This window comes from Melopsittacus undulatus, unplaced genomic scaffold, assembly GCF_012275295.1.
Source record: "Melopsittacus undulatus isolate bMelUnd1 unplaced genomic scaffold, bMelUnd1.mat.Z mat_scaffold_356_arrow_ctg1, whole genome shotgun sequence".
Classification (NCBI taxonomy): Eukaryota; Metazoa; Chordata; class Aves; order Psittaciformes; family Psittaculidae; genus Melopsittacus; species Melopsittacus undulatus.
The window spans coordinates 1-8069 of NW_022994266.1; the positions used below are offsets into that span (position 1 = coordinate 1).

General features: G+C 67.1%; 14 non-coding genes across 14 annotated transcripts; all 14 read left to right on the top strand.

Annotated features, from left to right (window-relative positions):
* The first annotated feature begins 465 nt into the window (after positions 1 to 465).
* Positions 466 to 584, top strand: LOC117438479 (5S ribosomal RNA). Its single transcript, XR_004550807.1, has one exon. It is a non-coding gene; the product is annotated as a 5S ribosomal RNA (ribosomal RNA).
* Positions 585 to 1008: 424 nt separating this feature from the next.
* On the top strand, positions 1009 to 1128 carry LOC117438476 (5S ribosomal RNA). Its single transcript, XR_004550804.1, has one exon. It is a non-coding gene; the product is annotated as a 5S ribosomal RNA (ribosomal RNA).
* A 425-nt stretch (positions 1129 to 1553) lies between these two features.
* On the top strand, positions 1554 to 1673 carry LOC117438477 (5S ribosomal RNA). Its single transcript, XR_004550805.1, has one exon. It is a non-coding gene; the product is annotated as a 5S ribosomal RNA (ribosomal RNA).
* Positions 1674 to 2096: 423 nt separating this feature from the next.
* LOC117438480 (5S ribosomal RNA) lies at positions 2097 to 2215 on the top strand. Its single transcript, XR_004550808.1, has one exon. It is a non-coding gene; the product is annotated as a 5S ribosomal RNA (ribosomal RNA).
* A 423-nt stretch (positions 2216 to 2638) lies between these two features.
* LOC117438481 (5S ribosomal RNA) lies at positions 2639 to 2757 on the top strand. Its single transcript, XR_004550809.1, has one exon. It is a non-coding gene; the product is annotated as a 5S ribosomal RNA (ribosomal RNA).
* Positions 2758 to 3180: 423 nt separating this feature from the next.
* Positions 3181 to 3299, top strand: LOC117438475 (5S ribosomal RNA). Its single transcript, XR_004550803.1, has one exon. It is a non-coding gene; the product is annotated as a 5S ribosomal RNA (ribosomal RNA).
* A 423-nt stretch (positions 3300 to 3722) lies between these two features.
* LOC117438482 (5S ribosomal RNA) lies at positions 3723 to 3841 on the top strand. Its single transcript, XR_004550810.1, has one exon. It is a non-coding gene; the product is annotated as a 5S ribosomal RNA (ribosomal RNA).
* Positions 3842 to 4262: 421 nt separating this feature from the next.
* LOC117438470 (5S ribosomal RNA) lies at positions 4263 to 4381 on the top strand. Its single transcript, XR_004550798.1, has one exon. It is a non-coding gene; the product is annotated as a 5S ribosomal RNA (ribosomal RNA).
* Positions 4382 to 4805: 424 nt separating this feature from the next.
* LOC117438471 (5S ribosomal RNA) lies at positions 4806 to 4924 on the top strand. Its single transcript, XR_004550799.1, has one exon. It is a non-coding gene; the product is annotated as a 5S ribosomal RNA (ribosomal RNA).
* Positions 4925 to 5346: 422 nt separating this feature from the next.
* On the top strand, positions 5347 to 5465 carry LOC117438474 (5S ribosomal RNA). Its single transcript, XR_004550802.1, has one exon. It is a non-coding gene; the product is annotated as a 5S ribosomal RNA (ribosomal RNA).
* Positions 5466 to 5887: 422 nt separating this feature from the next.
* Positions 5888 to 6006, top strand: LOC117438469 (5S ribosomal RNA). The gene has a single exon (XR_004550797.1). It is a non-coding gene; the product is annotated as a 5S ribosomal RNA (ribosomal RNA).
* A 422-nt stretch (positions 6007 to 6428) lies between these two features.
* On the top strand, positions 6429 to 6547 carry LOC117438478 (5S ribosomal RNA). The gene has a single exon (XR_004550806.1). It is a non-coding gene; the product is annotated as a 5S ribosomal RNA (ribosomal RNA).
* A 421-nt stretch (positions 6548 to 6968) lies between these two features.
* On the top strand, positions 6969 to 7087 carry LOC117438472 (5S ribosomal RNA). The gene has a single exon (XR_004550800.1). It is a non-coding gene; the product is annotated as a 5S ribosomal RNA (ribosomal RNA).
* A 424-nt stretch (positions 7088 to 7511) lies between these two features.
* Positions 7512 to 7630, top strand: LOC117438473 (5S ribosomal RNA). Its single transcript, XR_004550801.1, has one exon. It is a non-coding gene; the product is annotated as a 5S ribosomal RNA (ribosomal RNA).
* Positions 7631 to 8069: the final 439 nt, after the last annotated feature.

An 8069-nucleotide genomic window follows, 5' to 3' on the forward strand; every position in this document is an offset into this window, starting at 1 on the left:
TACTTGATGGGAGACCGCCTGGGAATCCCGGGTGCTGTAGGCTTTTGCCAGCCGACAGGGGACCCTGCGAGCCATGTCAGCCACTTTTTTTGGATGCGGGCTGTTGCGTGTTCAGGGGCTCCGGGGGGCAGTGTCGGCCCCCTTTTCCTTGCTGGCATGTGGAGGCCACAGGGGCCCGTGCCGGGTGTTCCGGACCCCACTTTCTCGGTGGGGTGCTGCGGAGGGTCAGGTCCGTGGCGGTCCCGGTTCCTGTTGCTGGGGAACGTGTGGGGGAAGGAGCGTGGCGTCGGCTGTGCGGGGGGAGAGGTTTCGGGGTGTTGCGGGCAGGGCCGCGTGGGGCTCAGTGCTCGGGGGTGCTGGCGCGGTTTGGCGTCACAAAGGTGTCAGTGGCTCTGGGTGCCGGTGTCGAGCGGTGGCCGGGAGAGTGTGCGTGGGGCCGAGAGCGGCGGTGGGGGGGTTCAGGGTGCCTACGGCCACACCACCCTGAAAACGCCCGATCTCGTCTGATCTCGGAAGCTAAGCAGGGTCGGGCTCGGTTAGTACTTGGATGGGAGACCGCCTGGGAATCCCGGGTGCTGTAGGCTTTTGCCAGCCGACAGGGGACCCTGCGAGCCATGTCAGCCGCTTTTTTGGATGCGGGCTGTTGCGTGTTCAGGGGCTCCGGGGGGCAGTGTCGGCCCCCTTTTCCTTGCTGGCATGTGGAGGCCACAGGGGCCCGTGCCGGGTGTTCCGGACCCCACTTTCTCGGTGGGGTGCTGCGGAGGGTCAGGTCCGTGGCGGTCCCGGTTCCTGTTGCTAGGGGAACGTGTGAGGGAAGGAGCGTGGCGTCGGCTGTGCGGGGGGAGAGGTTTTCGGGGTGTCGGCGGGCAGGGCCGCGTGGGGCTCAGTGCTCGGGGGTGCTGGCGCGGTTTGGCGTCACAAAGGTGTCAGTGGCTCTGGGTGCCGGTGTCGAGCGGTGGCCGGGAGAGTGTGCGTGGGGCCGAGAGCGGCGGTGGGGGGGTTCAGGGTGCCTACGGCCACACCACCCTGAAAAACGCCCGATCTCGTCTGATCTCGGAAGCTAAGCAGGGTCGGGCTCGGTTAGTACTTGGATGGGAGACCGCCTGGGAATCCCGGGTGCTGTAGGCCTTTGCCAGCCGACAGGGGACCCTGCGAGCCATGTCAGCCACTTTTTTGGATGCGGGCTGTTGCGTGTTCAGGGGCTCCGGGGGGCAGTGTCGGCCCCCTTTTCCTTGCTGGCATGTGGAGGCCACAGGGGCCCGTGCCGGGTGTTCCGGACCCCACTTTCTCGGTGGGGTGCTGCGCAGGGTCAGGTCCGTGGCGGGTCCCGGTTCCTGTTGCTGGGGAACGTGTGAGGGAAGGAGCGTGGCGTCGGCTGTGAGGGGGGGAGAGGTTTCAGGGGTGTTGCGGGCAGGGCCGCGTGGGGCTCAGTGCTCGGGGGTGCTGGCGCGGTTTGGCGTCACAAAGGTGTCAGTGGCTCTGGGTGCCGGTGTCGAGCGGTGGCCGGGAGAGTGTGCGTGGGGCCGAGAGCGGCAGTGGGGGGGTTCAGGGGTGCCTACGGCCACACCACCCTGAGAACGCCCGATCTCGTCTGATCTCGGAAGCTAAGCAGGGTCGGGCTCGGTTAGTACTTGGATGGGAGACCCGCCTGGGAATCCCGGGTGCTGTAGGCTTTTGCCAGCCGACAGGGGACCCTGCGAGCCATGTCAGCCGCTTTTTTTGGATGCGGGCTGTTGCGTGTTCAGGGGCTCCGGGGGGGCAGTGTCGGCCCCCTTTTCCTTGCTGGCATGTGGAGGCCACAGGGGCCCGTGCCGGGTGTTCCGGACCCCACTTTCTCGGTGGGGTGCTGCGCAGGGTCAGGTCCGTGGCGGTCCCGGTTCCTGTTGCTGGGGAACGTGTGAGGGAAGGAGCGTGGCGTCGGCTGTGCGGGGGGAGAGGTTTCGGGGTGTTGCGGGCAGGGCCGCGTGGGGCTCAGTGCTCGGGGGTGCTGGCGCGGTTTGGCGTCACAAAGGTGTCAGTGGCTCTGGGTGCCGGTGTCGAGCGGTGGCCGGGAGAGTGTGCGTGGGGCCGAGAGCGGCGGTGGGGGGGTTCAGGGTGCCTACGGCCACACCACCCTGAAAACGCCCGATCTCGTCTGATCTCGGAAGCTAAGCAGGGTCGGGCTCGGTTAGTACTTGGATGGGAGACCGCCTGGGAATCCCGGGTGCTGTAGGCTTTTGCCAGCCGACAGGGGACCCTGCGAGCCATGTCAGCCGATTTTTTTGGATGCGGGCTGTTGCGTGTTCAGGGGCTCCGGGGGGTAGTGTCGGCCCCCTTTTCCTTGCTGACCTGTGCAGGCCACAGGGGCCCGTGCTGGGTGTTCCGGACCCCACTTTCTCGGTGGGGTGCTGCGGAGGGTCAGGTCCGTGGCGGTCTCGGTTCCTGTTGCTGGGGAACGTGTGAGGGAAGGAGCGTGGCGTCGGCTGTGCGGGGGGAGAGGTTTTGGGGTGTCGCGGGCAGGGCCGCGTGGGGCTCAGTGCTCGGGGGTGCTGGCGCGGTTTGGCATCACAAAGGTGTCAGTGGCTCTGGGTGCCGGTGTCGAGCGGTGGCCTGGAGAGTGTGCGTGGGGCCGAGAGCGGCGGTGGGGGGGGTTCAGGGTGCCTACGGCCACACCACCCTGAAAACGCCCGATCTCGTCTGATCTCGGAAGCTAAGCAGGGTCGGGCTCGGTTAGTACTTGGATGGGAGACCGCCTGGGAATCCCGGGTGCTGTAGGCTTTTGCCAGCCGACTGGGGACCCTGCGAGCCATGTCAGCCGCTTTTTTTGGATGCGGGCTGTTGCGTTTTCAGGGGCTCCGGGGGGCAGTGTCGGCCCCCTTTTCCTTGCTGGCATGTGCAGGCCACAGGGGCCCGTACGGGGTGTTACCCGACCCCACTTTCTCGGTGGGGTGCTGCGGAGGGTCAGGTCCGTGGCGGTCCCGGTTCCTGTTGCTGGGAAACGTGTGAGGGAAGGAGCGTGGCGTCGGCTGTTCGGGGGGAGAGGTTTCGGGGTGTCGCGGGCAGGGCCGCGTGGGGCTCAGTGCTCGGGGGTGCTGGCACGGTTTGGCGTCACGAAGGTGTCAGTGCCTCTGGGTGCCGGTGTCGAGCGGTGGCCGGGAGAGTGTGCGTGGGGCCGAGAGCGGCGGTGGGGGTGTTCAGGGTGCCTACGGCCACACCACCCTGAAAACGCCCGATCTCGTCTGATCTCGGAAGCTAAGCAGGGTCGGGCTCAGTTAGTACTTGGATGGGAGACCGCCTGGGAATCCCGGGTGCTGTAGGCTTTTGCCAGCCGACAGGGGACCCTGCAAGCCATGTCAGCCGCTTTTTTTGGATGCGGGCTGTTGCGTGTTCAGGGGGCTCCGGGGGGCAGTGTCGGCCCCCTTTTCCTTGCTGGCATGTGGAGGCCACAGGGGCCCGTGCCGGGTGTTCCGGACCCCATTTTCTTGGTGGGGTGCTGCGGAGGGTCAGGTCCGTGGCGGTCCCGGTTCCTGTTGCTGGGGAACGTGTGAGGGAAGGAGCGTGGCGTCGGCTGTGCGGGGGGAGAGGTTTCGGGGTGTCGCGGGCAGGGCCGCGTGGGGCTCAGTACTCGGGGGTGCTGGCGCGGTTTGGCGTCACAAAGGTGTCAGTGGCTCTGGGTGCCGGTGTCGAGCGGTGGTCGGGAGGGTGTGCGTGGGGCCGAGAGCGGCGGTGGGGGGGTTCAGGGTGCCTACGGCCACACCACCCTGAAAACGCCCGATCTCGTCTGATCTCGGAAGCTAAGCAGGGTCGGGCTCGGTTAGTACTTGGATGGGAGACCGCCTGGGAATCCCGGGTGCTGTAGGCTTTTGCCAGCCGACAGGGGACCCTGCGAGCCATGTCAGCCCCTTTTTATGGATGCGGGCTGTTGCGTGTTCAGGGGCTCCGGGGGGCAGTGTCGGTCCCCTTTTCCTTGCTGGCATGTGGAGGCCACAGGGCCCGTGCCGGGTGTTCCGGACCCCACTTTCTCGGTGGGGTGCTGCGGAGGGTCAGGTCCGTGGCGGTCCCTGTTCCTCTTGCTGGGGAACGTGTGAGGGAAGGAGCGTGGCGTCGGCTGTGCGGGGGGAGAGGTTTCGGGGTGTCGCGGGCAGGGCCGCGTGGGGCTCAGTGCTCGGGGTTGCTGGCACGGTTTGGCGTCACGAAGGTGTCAGTGGCTCTGGGTGCCGGTGTCGAGCGGTGGCCGGGAGGGTGTGCGTGGGGCCGAGAGCGGCGGTGGGGGGGTTCAGGGTGCCTACGGCCACACCACCCTGAAAACGCCCGATCTCGTCTGATCTCGGAAGCTAAGCAGGGTCGGGCTCGGTTAGTACTTGGATGGGAGACCGCCTGGGAATCCCGGGTGCTGTAGGCTTTTGCCAGCCGACAGGGGACCCTGCGAGCCATGTCAGCCGCTTTTTTTGGATGCGGGCTGTTGCGTGTTCAGGGGCTCCGGGGGGCAGTGTCGGCCCCCTTTTCCTTGCTGGCATGTGGAGGCCACAGGGGCCCGTGCCGGGTGTTCCGGACCCCACTTTCTCGGTGGGGTGCTGCGGAGGGTCAGGTCCGTGGCGGTCCCATTTCCTGTTGCTGGGGAACGTGTGAGGGAAGGAGCGTGGCGTCGGCTGTGTGGGGGGAGAGGTTTCGGGGTGTCGCGGGCAGGGCCGCGTGGGGCTCAGTGCTCGGGGGGTTGCTGGCGCGGTTTGGCGTCACAAAGGTGTCAGTGGCTCTGGGTGCCGGTGTCGAGCGGTGGCCGGGAGAGTGTGCGTGGGGCCGAGAGCGGCGGTGGGGGGGTTCAGGGTGCCTACGGCCACACCACCCTGAAAACGCCCGATCTCGTCTGATCTCGGAAGCTAAGCAGGGTCGGGCTCGGTTAGTACTTGGATGGGAGACCGCCTGGGAATCCCGGGTGCTGTAGGCTTTTGCCAGCCGACAGGGGACCCTGCGAGCCATGTCAGCCGCTTTTTTTGGATGCGGGCTGTTGCGTGTTCAGGGGCTCCGGGGGGCAGTGTCGGCCCCCTTTTCCTTGCTGGCATGTGGAGGCCACAGGGGCCCGTGCCGGTTGTTCCGGACCCCACTTTCTCGGTGGGGTGCTGCGGAGGGTCAGGTCCGTGGCGGTCCCGGTTCCTGTTGCTGGGGAACGTGTGAGGGAAGGAGCGTGGCGTCGGCTGTGCGGGGGGAGAGGTTTCGGGGTGTCGCGGGCAGGGCCGCGTGGGGCTCAGTGCTCGGGGGTGCTGGCGCGGTTTGGCGTCACAAAGGTGTCAGTGGCTCTGGGTGCCGGTGTCGAGCGGTGGCCGGGAGAGTGTGCGTGGGGCCGAGAGCGGCGGTGGGGGGGTTCAGGGTGCCTACGGCCACACCACCCTGAAAACGCCCGATCTCGTCTGATCTCGGAAGCTAAGCAGGGTCGGGCTCGGTTAGTACTTGGATGGGAGACCGCCTGGGAATCCTGGGTGCTGTAGGCTTTTGCCAGCCGACAGGGGACCCTGCGAGCCATGTCAGCCGCTTTTTTTGGATGCGGGCTGTTGCGTGTTCAGGGGCTCCGGGGGGCAGTGTCGGCCCCCTTTTCCTTGCTGGCATGTGGAGGCCACAGGGGCCCGTGCCGGGTGTTCCGGACCCCACTTTCTCGGTGGGGTGCTGCGGAGGGTCAGGTCCGTGGCGGTCCCGGTTCCTGTTGCTGGGGAACGTGTGAGGGAAGGAGCGTGGCGTCGGCTGTGCGGGGGGAGAGGTTTCGGGGTGTCGCGGGCAGGGCCGCGTGGGGCTCAGTGCTCGGGGGTGCTGGCGCGGTTTGGCGTCACAAAGGTGTCAGTGGCTCTGGGTGCCGGTGTCGAGCGGTGGCCGGGAGAGTGTGCGTGGGGCCGAGAGCGGCGGTGGGGGTGTTCAGGGTGCCTACGGCCACACCACCCTGAAAACGCCCGATCTCGTCTGATCTCGGAAGCTAAGCAGGGTCGGGCTCGGTTAGTACTTGGATGGGAGACCGCCTGGGAATCCCGGGTGCTGTAGGCCTTTGCCAGCCGACAGGGGACCCTGCGAGCCATGTCAGCCACTTTTTTTGGATGCGGGCTGTTGCGTGTTCAGGGGCTACGGGGGGCAGTGTCGGCCCCCTTTTCCTTGCTGGCATGTGGAGGCCACAGGGGCCCGTGCCGGGTGTTCCGGACCCCATTTTCTTGGTGGGGTGCTGCGGAGGGTCAGGTCCATGGCGGTCCCGGTTCCTGTTGCTGGGGAACGTGTGAGGGAAGGAGCGTGGCGTCGGCTGTTCGGGGGGAGAGGTTTCGGGGTGTCGCGGGCAGGGCCGCGTGGGGCTCAGTGCTCGGGGGTGCTGGCGCGGTTTGGCGTCACAAAGGTGTCAGTGGCTCTGGGTGCCGGTGTCGAGCGGTGGTCGGGAGGGTGTGCGTGGGGCCGAGAGCGGCGGTGGGGGGGTTCAGGGTGCCTACGGCCACACCACCCTGAAAACGCCCTATCTCATCTGATCTCAGAAGCTAAGCAGGGTCGGTCTCGGTTAGTACTTGGATGGGAGACCGCCTGGGAATCCCGGGTGCTGTAGGCTTTTGCCAGCCGACTGGGGACCCTGCGAGCCATGTCAGCCGCTTTTTTGGATGCGGGCTGTTGCGTGTTCAGGGGCTCCGGGGGGCAGTGTCGGCCCCCTTTTCCTTGCTGGCATGTGGAGGCCACAGGGGCCCGTGCCGGGTGTTCCGGACCCCATTTTCTTGGTGGGGTGCTGCGGAGGGTCAGGTCCGTGGCGGTCCCGGTTCCTGTTGCTGGGGAACGTGTGAGGGAAGGAGCGTGGCGTCGGCTGTGCGGGGGGAGAGGTTTCGGGGTGTCGCGGGCAGGGCCGCGTGGGGCTCAGTGCTCGGGGGTGCTGGCGCGGTTTGGCGTCACAAAGGTGTCAGTGGCTCTGGGTGCCAGTGTCGAGCGGTGGCCGGGAGAGTGTGCGTGGGGCCGAGAGCGGCGGTGGGGGGGTTCAGGGTGCCTACGGCCACACCACCCTGAAAACGCCCGATCTCGTCTGATCTCGGAAGCTAAGCAGGGTCGGGCTCGGTTAGTACTTGGATGGGAGACCGCCTGGGAATCCCGGGTGCTGTAGGCTTTTGCCAGCCGACTGGGGACCCTGCGAGCCATGTCAGCCACTTTTTTTGGATGCGGGCTGTTGCGTGTTCAGGGGCTCCCGGTGGGTAGTGTCGGCCCCCTTTTCCTTGCTGGCATGTGGAGGCCACAGGGGCCCGTGCCGGGTGTTCCGGACCCCACTTTCTCGGTGGGGTGCTGCGGAGGGTCAGGTCTGTGGCGGTCCCGGTTCCTGTTGCTGGGGAACGTGTGAGGGAAGGAGCGTGGCGTCGGCTGTGCGGGGGGAGAGGTTTCGGGGTGTCGCGGGCAGGGCCGCGTGGGGCTCAGTGCTCGGGGGGTGCTGGCGCGGTTTGGCGTCACAAAGGTGTCAGTGGCTCTGGGTGCCGGTGTCGAGCGGTGGTCGGGAGGGTGTACGTGGGGCCGAGAGCAGCGGTGGGGGGGTTCAGGGTGCCTACGGCCACACCACCCTGAAAACGCCCGATCTCGTCTGATCTCGGAAGCTAAGCAGGGTCGGGCTCGGTTAGTACTTGGATGGGAGACCGCCTGGGAATCCCGGGTGCTGTAGGCTTTTGCCAGCCGACTGGGGACCCTGCGAGCCATGTCAGCCGCTTTTTTTGGATGCGGGCTGTTGCGTGTTCAGGGGCTCCGGGGGGCAGTGTCGGCCCCCTTTTCCTTGCTGGCATGTGGAGGCCACAGGGGCCCGTGCCAAGTGTACCGGACACCACATTCTCGGTGGGGTGCTGCGGAGGGTCAGGTCTGTGGCGATCCCGGTTCCTGTTGCTGGGGAACGTGTGAGGGAAGGAGCGTGGCGTCGGCTGTGCGGGGGGAGAGGTTTCGGGGTGTCGCGGGCAGGGCCGCGTGGGGCTCAGTGCTCGGGGGTGCTGGCGCGGTTTGGCGTCACAAAGGTGTCAGTGGCTCTGGGTGCCGGTGTCGAGCGGTGGTCGAGAGGGTGTGCGTGGGGCCGAGAGCGGCGGTGGGGGGGTTCCGGGTGCCTACGCGGGAGTCGG